Below are 17855 nucleotides of genomic sequence, written 5' to 3'. Positions count from 1 at the left end.
TTTATTTCCAAAATGCGATTAAAAATTTCGGTAGGTGGGTTGGCTCTGGCATCTTAAAGTCACAGGAGGTGCGGGTTCAAATCCCGCCTGGTGACCCCGAATATCTTTATCATTTTTCAAAAATCTTAAACTCCTCTGTTCTTATCGTGGTGATATAAATGCAAAGAAAATGGTGGCAATATTATGTGCCCTGATACTCTAAGTTTTGACGTATTTTTTATTCCTGTACTATCGAAAAAAGTCATTAAAACGTCGGCCAACTCTATCATTAATAATGATAATGAAATGAGATTCACTACGTACATAGATAAGTATGTAAAAAATAGAAAATTGACTTATTAATAATATTCCTCTACCTAACAGATTTTATAGATGTAGGTTTCTGGGTAAATTTATCATATCTTGTATCTAAGTCATAAAAATTGTAGTAGGTACCTAATTATCTTTGAGTAAATTATAAAAGAAATACTGTTATTTACAGTACATAACGTATTTACATACCTCCCGTCTACCGTTTTACATCATTACTCTGAAAGGATTTTACCTTAAGGCAACTCCAGTTATATCATCATCAGCATCATCCCAGCCTATATACGTTCCACTGCTGGGCACAGGCCTCCTCACAGAATGAGAGGGCTCGGGTAGTTCCCACGCGGGCCCAGTGCGGATTGGGAACATCACACGCTCCATTGAATTGCTCCAGTTATATAACGTCGTGAAAAAGGACGTAACATAGCACTTCACTACGAAAATGGGGCATTATCATCTAAAACCCAAGCATTTACTATTCTATAGCCAGCACTCGATAAACCTGATCAGCTGCAGTTTATTTATAGGTTATTGACTGTAAAATTACATCCTAGCTGCTGGCCAGCCATGGACTATAAAGTAGTATTTATTTAGATTATTATTACGCATGCATTACTCGTCAGCTTAAGAATGGGGCATTTTACTGCGTAACACGGACAATCGCGATGCGAGCAGTTTTACAACGGGGCGGCTAAATAGGTTCGCCTTAACGTGGGCGGCACTCACACCGATGGTTGGCGGACTAAACAAAATTCAGTGGAAAATACATGACAACCTGGTGTGACCAGCCACTCGGACGTCTACCCTTTGAGGATTTAAATTCCTTATCTTCTTAACTCTTAGTGTAGTTTTTTTTTTCAATTGCTTCCATTCCAATCTATTTTGGGTGAGATCACCTTCCTTAATGGCATTTTACCATTTCATTTGTGGTTTGCCAATTGATCTTTCTTGTTCTCATGACTTCCAATCTGGAACTGCTTGTGCTTTTTTCAGGCTACGTGTAAGCTTAGTGAAGAGTTAATTATTTATTTTGACTAGGCATTTAACTATGAAACAGTGAACAATTGTCAGACTTCGCTCAATCTAACTACTGCAGCTAAAGACTTAAAATTGGCAAAAAATCACATTAAAATGCAGCATATTTTTTATCTTACGATTTGGATAATTTTATAGTTAACAAAAATTCTTAAAGTAAACAAATAAATTCGATACACACTAAATTTAGTGCCAATAATAATTTAGGTAAAAAAGCCAGATAAAAAGCACAAGACGACAGAAAGTGGATCGCAAGCATACACTTAAATATAGGCAAAGACTTAGAGGGCTCCATGTATAACAAAATAATAAAACAAAAAATAATAAAACAAAAAACAGTAAAACAAATAATTATAATAATAAATAATTTAACAAAATGACATGTAATAATGATAGTACCATTAAAGGAGTATGAGTATGAGTATATAGGGTAAATTGTTCCACAACTGATAGCCTGGACAGAGCAGGAACTTTACTTCTATACGTGAACATCACGGTGTGACAGCAGCTCACCTTTAAAATTGAAAGTGACGTAAGTGGTGTTTTAGTGCGCAATCGGCGGACGAAAGTCATAAATCAAAGTTTTAGTGTCGAAATGTTGGGATGCGCTGGCCACTGGGGTGGCCGGTCTTAAATATTTTTTAAACACATTCTTAAAAAAACAACTCGCAGAAACAATATGACATTGGCAAGTGGTCTATTGTTCCAAGGCGTGTGACATGTGTTCAGTTGCTCACGCGCATTGCACGCGTTGACATTGTCTTTACTTATTATGTAGTAAATCACCTGTCACTGTAATTTGTGAAAATAAAAAGTGATCGGAGCTCTTAATAACTTTTCATTGTTAATGAAAAAACACACAGACAAAAATCTTTATGTGACAACTACGACTTGTGATCTCAATGTCTTTGTCTTTGTCTGCTTTGAATAAAAATATCTGGGAAATGAAAAGTGGGATATCTATTTCCAATTCAGCACGAGCCTGTGTTGTGTGCTCAGTTCTGTGAACTTCGACATTTCAGTCAGTGACGTGAAAAATCGTGTTCACCGGGCAGCAATACAGCAAGTTGCTGCTAATATTTCCATGGAGAGAGACTGTTTATTAAACTGCTGCAAACGTGTTTTGACTTGAGCTTAAGTTACGTACTTTAATAAGATCATCATTTTTATCACCATTCAGTCTTTAGGTATATTAAGTATTTTGTCCCACGACTGGATGCAGATCCCCAGTGCCTCCTCTCCTTGAGATCCTCTCCTTTCCAGCACTATTTCACAAAACATCTTTTTTGTTTCGGTATATCTTAATTTCATTTTTCGTCGTAAGGATGTATAACATCGCCTACAGCTAGCGCCGCCTCTGCTGATCTCCTTTCTCCAAGACCCTTTCTTACATATTTTGAACAACAAAGTTGTGGCCTCGTATTTAGAACTAATAAAAGTTGTCTTCAAATTGTTACGAATTATTTCAAAAGTATAACTACATTTTAAGCCAAAAATTCAATGAAATATTCCGAAAGAATCTGAAGTCCTTTGTAAACCATGAAACCTATACAATATTGAAATTACCGTTCAATTGTGTTAATCAATTTCAGTTTTTATATGATTCTTGGTGAGAAATATAAAGCTGTGATTATTTCCATTGAGCTAACGATATTTTGATGCAACTATCAGCATGCTCTACACAGCAGTAGATAATATATTTACCCACAAATTCTTCAGTCGCGTCATAAAGACGCCGGTAGATGCGTTGAAATATTGGAAATAATTGACATCTATGTACAGTCACCAGCATTAATATCTGCCACAGCGGAGCGTGCAAAAATATCTGACACGTCCTTCCAACCCTAGAAATAGAGTCGTATCAGATATTTATGCATGCTTGTTGTGTAAGATATTGGTGCTGGTGACTTACCATACGACCTTACCATCTATTACGTTACGTTGTTCCATAGATTCTAAATATCGGATTTCCAGTCCCTATTTCATAAAATTGGTTCTATCTTACTAACTTTTAATACATTTGATAATCTTTTATAAAAAATTAAGCCACGTAACAGTCACCAGGTCATTCACACCATGTTTAAATATAAAACCGCCACCCAGTAGATGATCATCACCTCTAATAACAAAGTAGTCGCTATGCAGAAGTGATTAAATTACATGCGACCGTAAAACAATGGCTACAAAACCGCGCCGTTTGCGATTCCCGGTACAAGAATTAACTTAAACGATGCGAAGTAAAGGTAGGATTTAATTGTAAATTAACTAAAGTTATTTTCCGTAAACGAGGTATTAGGTAAAATGTGTCTAGTTTATAATAGGGATGAACTTTGCTAAGGCGTACGATTGGTTAGATGCTGATTACGTAGCAAATAAAATGAGGTAAGTAGTAATACATTAATTAGTTGTCACAATGGTTTGTATTTGTAACCCCGCAATTTAATGACTGTTTATCTGATTTAACATCTGCTGTGAGATCATACGTAAGTTCTTAATGCAGCTCACGAACGGTCGCACTATGATAGTAGTGACAGTTATAGGTACAACTTTACAGGACTGGAAGCAAACTGCAGGATGCTTCACAATGGGGCCATTTACTTAGCAGCCTAAGGGTACTCTTATTGGACTTACTTAAAACTTACGATAGCTAAGAAGAAATTCAAACACTCATGGTTCATTTTTCCATCCGTTATAGAGTCGTAGTTCTAATACCTACATTTGAGTTAGTTGCAGATCTCTAAAATGTTTTGGTATCGTTGAAGATATTGCAGAAGAATTTTTCCGTCAAAATGAAACATAACAGCTGTAATATCAAAAACGACACTTCTTAATTTGGTCGGATTATCACAAGCTTTTGGCAGCTAACTTCACCCCGGTTAAATTATAGTTAAAAAAATCTAAAATCTGTTGATTGTACAATAAAAAATATTATTGGCTGCATTAACATAGAAATAAACCAATCGAAATATATCTGTGCGCGCTAGCTAGGTACGTACATAAGTATTAATTGCTATGATATCCTTCTTTAGAAATCGGTGAAGAAGTGGTCTTCAATGGCTCCACCTACCAATTTATCAATACGAACTTCGCCATAAAAACGCCAGTATCTTTTAAATTAACTTTTGTCATTAGATCTTACGAGGTTGTAACATTTACAGCATCCATCAGTAGTAGATAAAACACTTTCAATTTTGTCAAACTCGCATCAATTTTCTGTAAGTGATCACGATTATCTTTACTGCTGCCTTACAAAGTAGCTAGTGCATCTTAAATCTGCACAATTAATGGCCAGCTCAGGTGGCACAGCTAAAACTGTCCGTAGTTATAATTTAATGGCTTACATGTGCCTGAAATTATCTAAACGACAGTATAAAATGTAATACAATGCGCGAGTATGAGTCGGCAGAATATCAACAACAGTTATGTGTATTGTTTATCGATGCAGTGAACTCAGCATCATTTAAGCATCCAATAGTGCTGCTCATTTTAGTAAGAAAAAATCTTTAATCATGATTTATTATACAGGTCGATTCAGGAGCGCTAGTACCTACGAATGGATTGAATGAATGAATAAAAGTATCTGTGTGTTACCTGAATACACTTCATACAAATATAAAAACGTCATGCATTTGTCATTTTAACGTTACTTTCGTTGAATCCATTTATGCTAGCTCTTTTGAATCGACCTGTATATCGTGTTGTGTTGTATATTATGTTTTTGTTGTATTGTGTATGGTTATTCGAGCTCCAAATTTATGTGAGAAATTTTATTTGAAATTTACCACGAGCTTTACGGTGAAGGAAAACATCATGAGGAAACCTGCGCAAACCTGCGAAGCAATTCAATGGTGTGTGTGAAGTTCCCAATCCGCACTGGGGCCGCCTGGGAACTACTACCCAAGCCCTCTCATTCTGAGAGGAGGCCTGTGCCCAGCAGTGGGACATATACAGGCTGGGATGATGATGATGATTTGAGCTCCATAATACCTACGTGTATCACATTTTACGAAAATCGGCTACGGGTCGATATATATTTACTAGCAATATTTGATTTAAATTTAAGCTAATAACTTGTATAAAGTAACAAGCTTTTAAGCTCATTGTGACAACAGCTTACAGATGGTTTAATGTAAGTATCCCTTAATGTGTTTTATTTACAGCTTTACGCGAAGACTGTAATAAGAGATGAGTAATAATGTTCTCTTAGAAACAATAACTTGATTTCGTAGAACAAAAAAGCTAAGTAAATCTCTGCACGAAATTTCAAATTCATCAGCGACTAAGATTTAGTTACAATAATATTTGTGAGTTGTATGACTTGTATAAAAGTACACCCCCCCTACCCTACCCCCTGCCCTGAATACCCTGCCCCGCCTGCCCTGTTACCCTGAATGTATGTGTAATGTGGTGAGCAATAAAGAATTTTGTATTTGTACAGTGAATATAATTTTAGGTATGCCAAGGAGCCAAACAATGTTTTAGCACGGGTGTACACTTATGTATGTATTAGTATGATTAATATCTACTAATGGAACTAAAAATGTTTTTTTTGCAAACTAATTTACCTTGAAATGTTTGTGTATTGTACCATCAGCCGAATAAGTGGTTTATAATTTTTTTTAAAAGTTCCAGACAAATGAATATGTCGCTAAAGTCGAACTTTCAAGTTGACAGACACGTCTTTTGGCATTATTGTTTTATGACATGCAAACGATTATCAACTTTAGGGTGGTAGATCACATATTTGGCTGATGGTACCTAGGTCTTCAAATCTTGCAAGATAAATATTCCTGACTATTAGTAATCGGATTGACTTCGACTTTGGTAGGGAAAGTATGTCTATGCAAGTACCTACAGTCGCCAAAAAAAATTTGCTGGTTAAAAATCAAAAAAGCCGACTGCCTTAAACTTAATTTACTAATTTCTTTGAACAGTAAAACTCAATAACTATAAAAAAATAGATTACACAAGAGTTGCGGCATGTGAATGTTGGCACTGTTTTTTTTTTCATTTATTTATTTTATGTTTTGAAATATCCCGGATTTATTTTATAGCACAGTGTATGTACCTAACTTCAGTTGTTTTAACCAAAGCATGCGACCACCTCCAAGCATTAATGAGCGTACAACAAAAGGCCGTATCAGCGGATTCATTTAGTCTGCGGTCGGTAACGCACGCCGCAGGCGCAGCGATTCTGTTCATAATTAATATCGGTTTAGCACCTCATGTAGCGGTTTGCAGGAATTATGGAGAGTGGAGCTGTATGGAGGTTGATTTGTGATGATTGAGCAACTAGAAAGTACGAGTATGTGAAAATAGTAAAGTTTTATCCTCCATTTTAGTTTACGTTGCAGAAAAGAGTTTTTTTTTGGAGAGATTTTAAAAGCTTGTCACAATAATAGTAAAGCTAAATTTTCATTATTTAATCAATCCATTCGTTGTATTCGTTGACCATAGTCCTCCACTCGGTTTCAATGGTTGATTCTATATAAATGACGCATATAAAATGGGCTCTGTTAGGGCTGGCTAGGCCGAATTTACTTTTAAATACTCTCCATTCGTTGTACAAAGACTACATAGTAGTATTTGATGGATAATGGAATGATGAAGGGTATATGTAAAAATAATAAAAGAAGAGACAAAAACATAGACCCCCAAATAGCCCTCTAAATTTCAGCTTGTTCCATCTGATGACTTCACACTAATAGCAGTCGATACAGTTGCTCCCGTTACCCATTTCAACCTAAGTTGCAGTAAGAAATAAAATAAAAATAATGTACTGTTGTTTTTTACAGATCAATCTTATTGGCATATTTTAGAAGCCTGGAGATTGATAACAATTAACAAATGTGTCATTCTGAGGACGCGGCCACTTCATACCGCTGCCGTGTATCACCGATGTCACATGTCATCTCTGATTAACTTTTATCGATCCCGTCTCCGCGCAACCCGTTCTCGGGGAATCTTAAATCTGTAATCTCCACTTTTTGCATTCCCTGCCGGTTCGAGCCATAACGACACAATAAACGTATTTTATACGCTCACACTTAACGTTTACGTATCGCCTTATAAGCAGATCGAGAAATAATAAAAGGAGAGCGAACATCAAGAAAGCAATAACATCATTATCATAGAGTCGGCCATCTCTTTCCAATAGGTCTCACCACACCCTTGGCCCCGCCTACCGCGTATCGCCTCTGTCACCTGTGTATCTTGAAACATTACACATATGCAAAACTTTCGCGCGCTCGCGATACACACAGCCTCCGCGCACACATTAACAATAACGTACGTACACGACTGCAGCTGCACTGGGCCTACATGTGTGCAGTCTAGTATAAATCTGCAAGATAAAAATTGTGCTATATTGCCTCGGGAGCATGCCACGATTTTCTTTTTGTCGAGATAGTCCTGCCTAGTGAAATGTTTACGCCTAGAACAGTGGTCGATATTTCTCGGCGGTGTGTCATCGACACGACGCCGTATTTTGGTCTTCGACGGATAATAAGTTTGCAGATAAGAATAAAACAATAAGTTACCAAGATGCTCATTTTATTCTTACTTTAAAAAGGTCAATTCGACCCAACATTAACGCTGAGGAGTCTTAATAGATACTTGGATGGTAAATAACGAATTTACATTCGTCTATAAAATGGAGAATACGACGAACAGGTTTTGAGTAAATGTAGGTACCTCTATGTACATAGACACCCACAGCACAGCACTAATGAATTACCTACAGATGCTCTGCCAGTCTGGAGAGCTTATGGAGGTAAAGTTTGTATGACCATTACAAGGCGCCTATAACCTCACATTACATTGTTAGCCAACTATCAGTGGCGAAGGATGAAAATTTTCGTTAGGTAGGTAACCCGAATCCAAAAAACAAAACACTGACCGTAAAGCGTCTAGAGAGATGCCTTAGTTAGATCCCTGTCTAAGATGGATCGCTAAAGCCAGTATGTCGAACTAATCGCGCACCTTTAGAACGAAACCGACACAATTCAAAATGTTCTCATTTTAAAACTCAATCATGTTTTATACAAAGTTTATTTTAGTAATGTGAATAAATACTTCGAATTGTGTCGATTTCATTCTGAAGGTGCGACAGTTGAAACTGATGTAGTCAATGCCAAGCTTGTAAAAACTTGACCACAGCAAATGTCCAGCAATTAACTTCAACAATCATACTAAACAATAGTCGCGTACAAACTAGACACCACACACGCTATATTCAATCGCCAATTTTTCGTGCAACCGCTCTGAATGGAAATTAACAGCGATTTCAGTTCCCGCTATAGACGACCGGTATTGTATGAATCAGTTAACTACCCGCCTGTAATTACGACTATTCAATCTATTGTTCAAAAGTTTCAATGAAAATGAAAAATATGTAACTGTTTTTTATTATATTACTGACCTGGAAACTGTGGTTATGGACTTTCGTGCTACCATAGAATTTGAAAAGCCATGGTGGCCTAGTGCGTTGACCTATGGCTTCTCAAGCAGAGAGTCATGGGTTCAAATCCGGGCTCGCACCTCTGCGTTTTTCTAAATTCGTGTACGAAATTATATTTGAATTTTTTTGCGAGCTTTAAGGTGAAAGAAAACATTGTGTGGAAACCTGCACAAAACTGTAAAGAAGTTCAATGTGAAGTTCCCAATCCACACGGGGCCGCCTGAAAACTACTTAAGACACAAGCCCTCTCATTGTGAGACAAGGCATGTGCCCAGTAGTGGAACGTATATAAGTGCTGAAATGATGGTAGAATCCAGGGACTCCTGTTGACTGTATTGTTATCAAACTACATTCGCATACCAAATTTCAAGTTAATGCCATTAACCGTTGAAGAGTTCCGTCCTGCGGAGACGATCCTGGCCGGACTACCAGGTATATTGTATTGTCACGCAATTTGCATAAGTATTCCAAATTTCAACTCAATCTGACAACTGGAAGTTGGTCATATTTAACTTGCAAGATTTAATTATAGACAGACAGACAGACAGAAAATGGGACAGATGAAACTAAATAAAAGCTTGTAAAAATAAATACTTTTTGACAGTTCGTTGAGGAGATCCGACGATCATTTAATTCAACAATGCCATAAATACCTACTTCTACTTACCAGATCTAAAAAACAGCAAATGCAAAATATATACAGTGAATAACCACATTAGATGTACAAAATTAAATTGCCACATAAAATAAGCATAATTGAAGTTATTTCACTAATAACGCTACCATTGTTGTGCGTTATATTTTTGCCATGGTTTTTAAATAAAATCCAATCTCCTACCATAAAACGAAACATGAATCATTCTGATAATTATTCAGTGCTTGCGCATAATTCCAATAATTACTATGTTTTGGATAAACTGTAGCGCACACTGCGGTGATTACGTCCGCTTACCGTTCCTGTAATTAAACATTTTAATAACTGTACCGGATAGGGTGCGCTCTCAATGCAACCGAAATCGTACATCCAGATTAATAAATAAATAAATCGTGGGACGCTTTAATTGACACAAACTCATCTACACAATGTTTTAGAGTATCGCGCTCATTACTAATTTTGTGATTTAAACTCGGGTTTTGTACCGTTCCTTCATTTTTGAGTCGTCTCGTGATTATGGCGCATGCTACTGTGCCGAAATATCGAGCTTCTCTAAAATAGAGGCGTGCGGAACAAACCCGAATTTAAATCATAAAATTAACTAACCTATTACCTATTAAACTGAGCAAAGGTGGAATCCGGGACCTCAAGCTTCGAGGTCAGGTTCTTTAATTACTAGACTATACGGTCGTCAAATAATGGTGAAATAAAAAAAGCAATAATAATATTAATAATCTTCAAAAACAAAGACGCGATAAACCTCTTTTATTCTTAAAAAAATGTCTGTTTCTATAAAATTAATACCTTGTTACTCCACAACATAATGACAGATAAATGTTTAAAATTGAATATTGTTATAAAGTATACAGTTGCACTAGCAGGGTATCTTTATCTTAAAAAGTATGTTATTAAATTTATTTTGTGTCAATTCCATTCAAAAATGGTAACTGAAACGCAAGTTCATGAGCTACTCGCACCAAAGGAACTGTACCGTAACAAAAAATTAAAAATTAGCCTTCGTGCCCGTGTCACGCTTAGTTCGAATAATGCACTAATTACTGCGCGAGCGCAGCTTGACGACAATTTATTTGTCATTACCGGCTGCGAGGTAATGACGATATTTTTATTTTATTTTTTAATTTCGCTAATAGCACTTTAATTACAAACGTGATTGCTATTGCTTTATTGTGTTTATTTTGTTGTTTTCAACTATGATTACAGTCAGGTGTGGACGTTGTTTTTTACTGTTGCGTTAAAAATATGACCTTGCTTGAAGCTGGAATCCATATTCTAGCTTATCGTTTAGTGCGACCTTTTCTTTATTAAATTCGATACATATTTGCTAGGCAAGCGTGTTCCATATTAGAATTAATTAAAATTAAACCACGAGCTTTGCTGTGATGGAAAACATCGTGAGAAAACCTGCACAAACCTGCGAAGAAATTCAATGGTACATGTGAAGTTCCCAACCCGCACTGGGCCCGCGTGGGAACTATGGCCCCAGCCCTCTTGTTCTGAGAGGAGACCTGTGCCCAGCAGTGGGACGTATATAGGCTAGGATGGAAACCATCAGGCGTGATTGTGGTCAAACAGAAAAAAAAGTGGGTTCGATGTTACTTAGTCTATCTGGGCTGTCTAGTTCTTGACAAGGAAAAAAGTTTTAAGCAACTTTACTATTTTTCTACTCGTGTTCTTTGATTTGTGAATTATCATTTACCCATTACCGAGGACTTTAGCGTTGGTCACGAGGAATGGGTCCCGACGAAAAATGGGTGAACTACTAGCTTTCATTTGATACCCATATTGTTACAATACTTTTTTTTTAAATACTCCACTTTTTTTTTCACGGACGCTTTATTGAAATATCATATAAGAGTACCCTATGTCGCTCCGACAGTCATGACGAATGTATTGGTACCTCATTACATTATGGTAAAATCAGTCCAGCCGTTTAGGCTGCTGAGAGGAACAATGCTACTTACATAAGTACCTACAACGTGTACCTACAACATAAATACATACAACGTGTGACTTACATAAGAATATTTATTTTAAGGGCTGAAAGCATGGCCTATGCTATGAACTGCTGATGCTAATGAACTTGAATTAATATTTGTAGTAAAAGAATTTTTTTTTTCGTATAAATTCGGCACGCAATGTATCGGTAACAAAGCTAACAACTGACACTAACATTTGCTGCCTCTGAAACGTCAAATAAATATTTCCATTATATTGCTGCTCGATAAAATTAAAAAAAAATAACTCCAAGTAAAAGGTACCTAATTGTTATATTTTTTCGATAAAACGGTCTCAATAGTTAAAGCTACCGTTAATTAAAATGTATGTTCTTATGGATATCACACGTTGTATACCTACACATATATACATACATAACCATTAATATAAATACGCTCGAAAACAAAACCCTCCTCCGGGAAGTCGGTTAAAAAAGTGCGTTGAACCGAACACCAAATCACGCCGCCCTAAAGCCCCATCACATGCCTTTTGACCGTTCGATTCGCGCGTCTTTTGTCTATCTCGAGTTTCAATTCGTCTGGCCATTGTGTCGCCCCGAGATGAGTGGACGGTCGTTAGCTGGATCTCCTTCTGTAGAGATAAGACTTGTACAAAGGAGATCGGGTGTAATCTGCGGTGTGGCCCGCGACACGCGTTTAGAGAACAACCCGCCTATTAATTGTGGCTTTTGTGCGAGCGTTTTAGATCGGTTGCTATCTTTGTGGGTGCTCTTTTGTTTTTTGGATTAGGTGGTTTAGTTGCCAGTGTCAATCTTGCAATTAACACTGGTTTGTTCTGAATCGTAGTCCGTTATTATTGATATGATTTGACTACGAGTATAGAGTTAATCGCTATCGATTGAGGATTGTATTAGTAAGTCAACGTCATAACGGAGGGCAATAGGAGTACGTAAAGCTTAAAAAATATCATATAAAATACAAAAATTTAGGCACCGAAGGTTTTGTACAAATTTATAGGTGTGTCAAAATAGAAGCCATAAACAACTGTATATATTTGAATTCAGTGTTATGCCGAGCCCTGCTTCGAAGCAAAATGCGCTTAGCGCTTTTAATATTAGTTGGAACTTCATTTTCAATTTGATTTAGTTTTATTATTTTTTGATGTAGCAGAAATAGAAATATATACATGAGAAACAGCTCTGTGACGGACATTGCAAGTAACGGCATTACAATAGGGTTCCATTTGTAATGCTTCGGATTACATTATGTACTACTCTTTTTAATATTATTATTTTGAACAAAATTACATTGATAATTTCTTTAAATACTATAAATGTGCATGTTTTTTCTTTTATAATTATTATTTTCATTTATTAAGCTTTCACTTATTTTTATCTTTAATTATCTTTGTTCTTTGTGTAACCCTTTCTATATTATATGTGACTGCCATAAATGGCAAAAAGTGGAGAATATTAATGTATTTGTCACCTGTATAATACCTACCTACTTTTATCAAGTAAATGGTTGATTTATACGAAATTAAAAATTGAATAGTCTGTAAAGATATCCTTGTAAATAAATAAATAATTAAATAAAAGATCAAGCTATCTTCTTGGAATCATCAATTGAACTAAAAGTTAACCATCATAGCATGGTGTACATCATCATCCGGAAGACGTCCATTGTTAAGGCTTCCTACTTTAGAACGCCACAATAAACGATCACTCGCCCCTTGCATTCCCCGGTTGCCCGCAACTCTCACTATGTCAATGTCGGCGGCCGATCGTAAAATCCGCCAGATCACGAAATTCCTAGGCATATCGTGAAACGCCGCCATTTCATGATATGCCTAAACGTTGGCCAGGCATATCACGATGTGCCTGAGAAATAATACGGCAGATCGATTAGAGCAACGCGTTCGTCGATATTCCTAGCTCTATACCGGGCACATCGTAAAATAGTTTCTTTTTTGGCCACTGGTGGCGCTACGTATGCGATGGCGGCCGTTACCAGCTGACCGGCCGTGTTTGTTTAGCGCGTGAAAAATGTCGGCGTCGCAACAGAATTATCGTTGTACCGAAAATAGTGATGATAGTAATCAAAATATAAGTGTAAAAGAAGCTTTCCAACACCAGCTCCATTCTTTTTATGAAAATCAAACCGATTCTGTGCACAATGTAAAGAAACCTTGGACATCTGCCCGTATTTTAGAGGTTAGTATTTTGTTGATAAATAAACTATTCATTAGTTGTTATTTATCTATAAAGAAATATGATAAATATAGTAATTTCTTAAGTTTATACCTTTGCGTCCTCGGTTTATACTGAGCGGCAAAAAATCTGGCCCTCAAATGTATGCACTTATGCAGTAATAGGTATTATGTATGAAGAGTGGGCCAAATTTTGTGCTGCTGAGTATATTATGGGTCAAACTAAGTTCTCAGATCAAATAAACTTAGTTTCTGCTGCTAAGCTTCTGAACAAAGTGCATAATTGTTTTATGTTTTATAACTGCCATTTTCCAAATTGTTTTTGGTCAAATTTCATTTCCCAAAAAAAAAATCGCAATATTTTCATTTCCCAAATGAATCATTGACTCATTTCGAATTCCATTCATTAGATCAAATTATTATTAGGCATTTTTTCATTTTGTCAAGTTTTATTAAGTCAAACGTTTATGGAAACGTTTCATTTTGGGATATATTACAGGTACCAGGTTACCTATTCCAAAAAAATGTTTGTCCAAATTGTCGCTTCGCACACTCAATTTATGAGTTATGATATGAGTATAACATATATTTACTGATAGGTAGTACAGGAATACAAAAGACAAAAGAACAAATGGCAGGAATATTTTTAACTGTATAAAAAAATTACAGTACTGTACCTATTTACTGTAGGTTAGATTTGGTTTGGTGTAAACTGTGGTCCCGCAGAAACGAACTGCTACCTGCGACCCTAAAGTTGATTTTCCACTGGCGAGGCGAGACGAGACGAGGCTTGTAGGTAGGGCTGTGTCCGCGGCGACCTGTGGTGGCAAATTTCAATTCTCGTCTCGCCCCGCGTCGTCTCGCCTCGACGGTGGAAAATCACCTTAAAATCACCTTAACATCACACCACAGCGCGCGAAGCGAGCATGTCGCGGCAGTGGCCTGAAAGCGCCAGAAACGTACTAAGTACTAATAAATGCTCTTTGTATTGGTTTTTTAGGGTTCCGTACCCAAAGGGTAAAAACGGAAACCCTATTACTAAGACTGCTGTGCGTCCATCTGTCCGTCTGTCACCAGGCTGTATCTGGTGAATCGTGTTAGTTAGACAGTTGAAATTTTCACAGATAATGTATAACTGTGGCCGCTATAACAGTAAATACTAAAAACAGAATAAAATAAATAACTGAGGGGGGCTCCCATACAACAAACGTGGTTTTTTTGCCGTTTTTAGGGTTCCGGAGCCAAAATGGCAAAAACGGAACCCTTATAGTTTCGCCATGTCTGTTTGTCTGTCTGTCTGTCCGTCCGTCCGTCCGCGGCTTTGCTCAGGGACTATCAATGCTAGAAAGCTGTAATTTTGCACGGATATATAAGTAAACTATGCCGACAAAATAGTGCAATTAAAAAAAAAAACAAAAAAAAATTATTAGGGTACCTCCCATAGACGTAACAGTGGGTGTTTTTTTATAGTTTATGAGTAAATAGCAGCCTAAGGTATAAAATATACCTAAACTTGGAAGATTCCGTATAAAATACGAAATCCTTAGAAAAATATTACTTAACTTTTTTGTAATGGCTACGGAACCCAATTTTGGGGGTGTCCGACACGCTCTTAGCCGGTTTTTCTGCTTGATATTAATAACGGCAATAGGTAGACGCTTGAAATATTCACAGAATATTAAGTTGTATAACAATCACTTTAAAAATAAATAATTAAATTAAAATAAAATGAATATTTAAGGGAGGCTCCCATACAACAAACTTTATTTTTTGCCGTTTTTGGCTAACGTCTAATGTTGTAGGAATAATGACACAGAACCTTCGTGCGCGAGTCCGACTCGCACTTGGTCGGTTTATTCATCCCTTCAGGGATAGGTTAAGGAAGCAGGGTGCATACAGCCATGTCTTATGATTATAATATATTTTGTCAATGAGGGCTAACGCGTATGAATTCGCCACTAGAGGCGCTAGTGTAGCGTCAGGTCTCCGAAATGTCAAATCTCATAGTTTTTGGGTGAGTAACGCGGGTTTATTTATAATTAGAATAACTTTGTGAATATTTTGCAATATCTGAAATTAATTATGGCAAATATGCGTTTCGGGGCAATGAATGTCTGTGTTTTGAGACAGTTTTGTCTTTCGAAAACCTTTGTCCTCCCTTTTTTCCGAACATAACGGGGACTATGCAAAACTGTGGCATGCTCGATATTTTTATGGTACGGTTCGAAGGTGTACTAAATATGATTTTAATCTAAACTTTGTTTTCACACCCGTAATACCAGCCTTTAAAAGCCATAGGGGGAGTCCGGGAGACATGCCCAGGTGGGAGACTTGAACCATTTCGAATATCTAATTCAAAGTTCGCGCCACGGGCACCACTGATAGCTCGTGTTATACTCGTACACAAGACTCAACTACTAGCGCCGCCGTATTAGCCGCCATTAGTGGGGTTTGGCAGTAAACGGAGTACACATGTTTCTGTTACCAAAAAGTGAAAAAAATATTTTTTTTGTAATTTTACGCTATTCAGATGCCTTGATGGGTGAGTGCTGTTATTTTATCTTATCATATTGACTAGTTATTATAGTTTTACCAACAATGAGCGTTTTAAACATTCGATGTTAGAATTTAGAGAAATAATCACTTAACTGAACTAAAAGGGGGTGCGGGAGACTTGATCAATGTAGTAGCAGGGAGACATGACCACATGGTTTAATCCTCCGCACAGCATTTAAATACGGATCGGCTTTAAATTTATGTCTTTTTTTGTTTTAGAAACTCATACCATATAATGCCAGTACAAGGCAAAAGGGGTTCCACCCGAAAAAATATTACCAAACAGGAAACGCTGTTGAAAAAATTAAGAATAGTGCAACTATTCGAAAAACAGTAAAAGAGTTAAGAGGAAGGGTTTTCCAGTTGTTGACAGTGAGTAGCGAAGACTAAAGAAGACAAGAACAATAAATCTCTTATAAGTTTTTTTTTTAATTTGTTCAGTATCTGGGTGACCGAGCTCCGATCGAGCTAAAACTCGGTACCAAGCGTTTTTCCAAAAATAAGACCAAGCTAGATCGATTTTTTATCTTCGAAAACCCCTACATACCAAATTTAATCAAAATTACTGGAGCCATTTCCGAGATTCTGATTATATATATACAAGAATTGCTCGTTTAAAGGCATTAGATTAAGTTAATTTATGTTTAACATCGTGGTACTAGATAATAATCAAAAATGAAATCTAATTGAATCATACTTTAAATACATTCATTCATTCTTTTTTAAAATAAATACTTTTAATTAAACAATAATGTTTTTCACTGTTTTCTCTAATAAATAAATATATGGTTAAATCTCCCGCACCCCCTGATCAACTCTCCCATGGGTTGGGGAGACTTGAGCCATATTCCAAATTTTATAAAAAAAAAATGCCAAAAATGCAATTATTGTTTTATTATCATTTCAATAACACCTAACGATACCTATTTAGGCATGACGTCTACATGCCAAAAATCGGGTTACTGCCACTTACGGTTACAACTTTAGCGGCATAAGAGTAAAATGAGGTTCAAGTCTCCCGGACTTCCCCTACTTAAAAACCTCACGCAACAGTGCGCCATCTAGTGAGACAAAAAACGATAGCCCTCAATGGGTGATTTGCACTAGATGTGAGATAGAGTGTCTAAACAATGAAACACAAAATTCAAAATCTCACAAATCTATTTTGTTTTGAAAGATAGAAGTCTAAATTTTTTACCGTACTTAGGTAATTTTATTGGGTTTTGGGTGACATAAACAGTATTCTTTAAGAATGTGTAGTAAGTCATCAAAAAGATAAAAAGTAAAAAATGGGAAATCTTTCACTGTGTCCACAGTGGTGTACAGAATGAAACACTAAATATTTAACAATGAAACGTGAAAACTCATTTAATTTGTTTCATAATTTTGGGACGTATTTATGTAATGGGTTACTTAAAAATGCACGAATATTATCAAAACAGTTTTAATTACTTAAACTGTAATCGGTCTCATAGGTGTGTTGTGTTCCACGCTTAAATGTGTCATTGGTAGTCATACCTAAGGTATTTTATATTAACCTCGAATTTTTGCCTGCTAAACTGTGTCACTTTAAAACGTGATGATCTAGTCCACGATAATATACGAAATATGTGATATATTATTAGGAAAGTATCAAATATATTGAATTTCTAACCA

The sequence above is a fragment of the Choristoneura fumiferana genome, chromosome 7 (genome assembly GCF_025370935.1).
Source record: "Choristoneura fumiferana chromosome 7, NRCan_CFum_1, whole genome shotgun sequence".
NCBI lineage: Eukaryota > Metazoa > Arthropoda > Insecta > Lepidoptera > Tortricidae > Choristoneura > Choristoneura fumiferana.
This window is presented reverse-complemented; position numbering follows the sequence as displayed.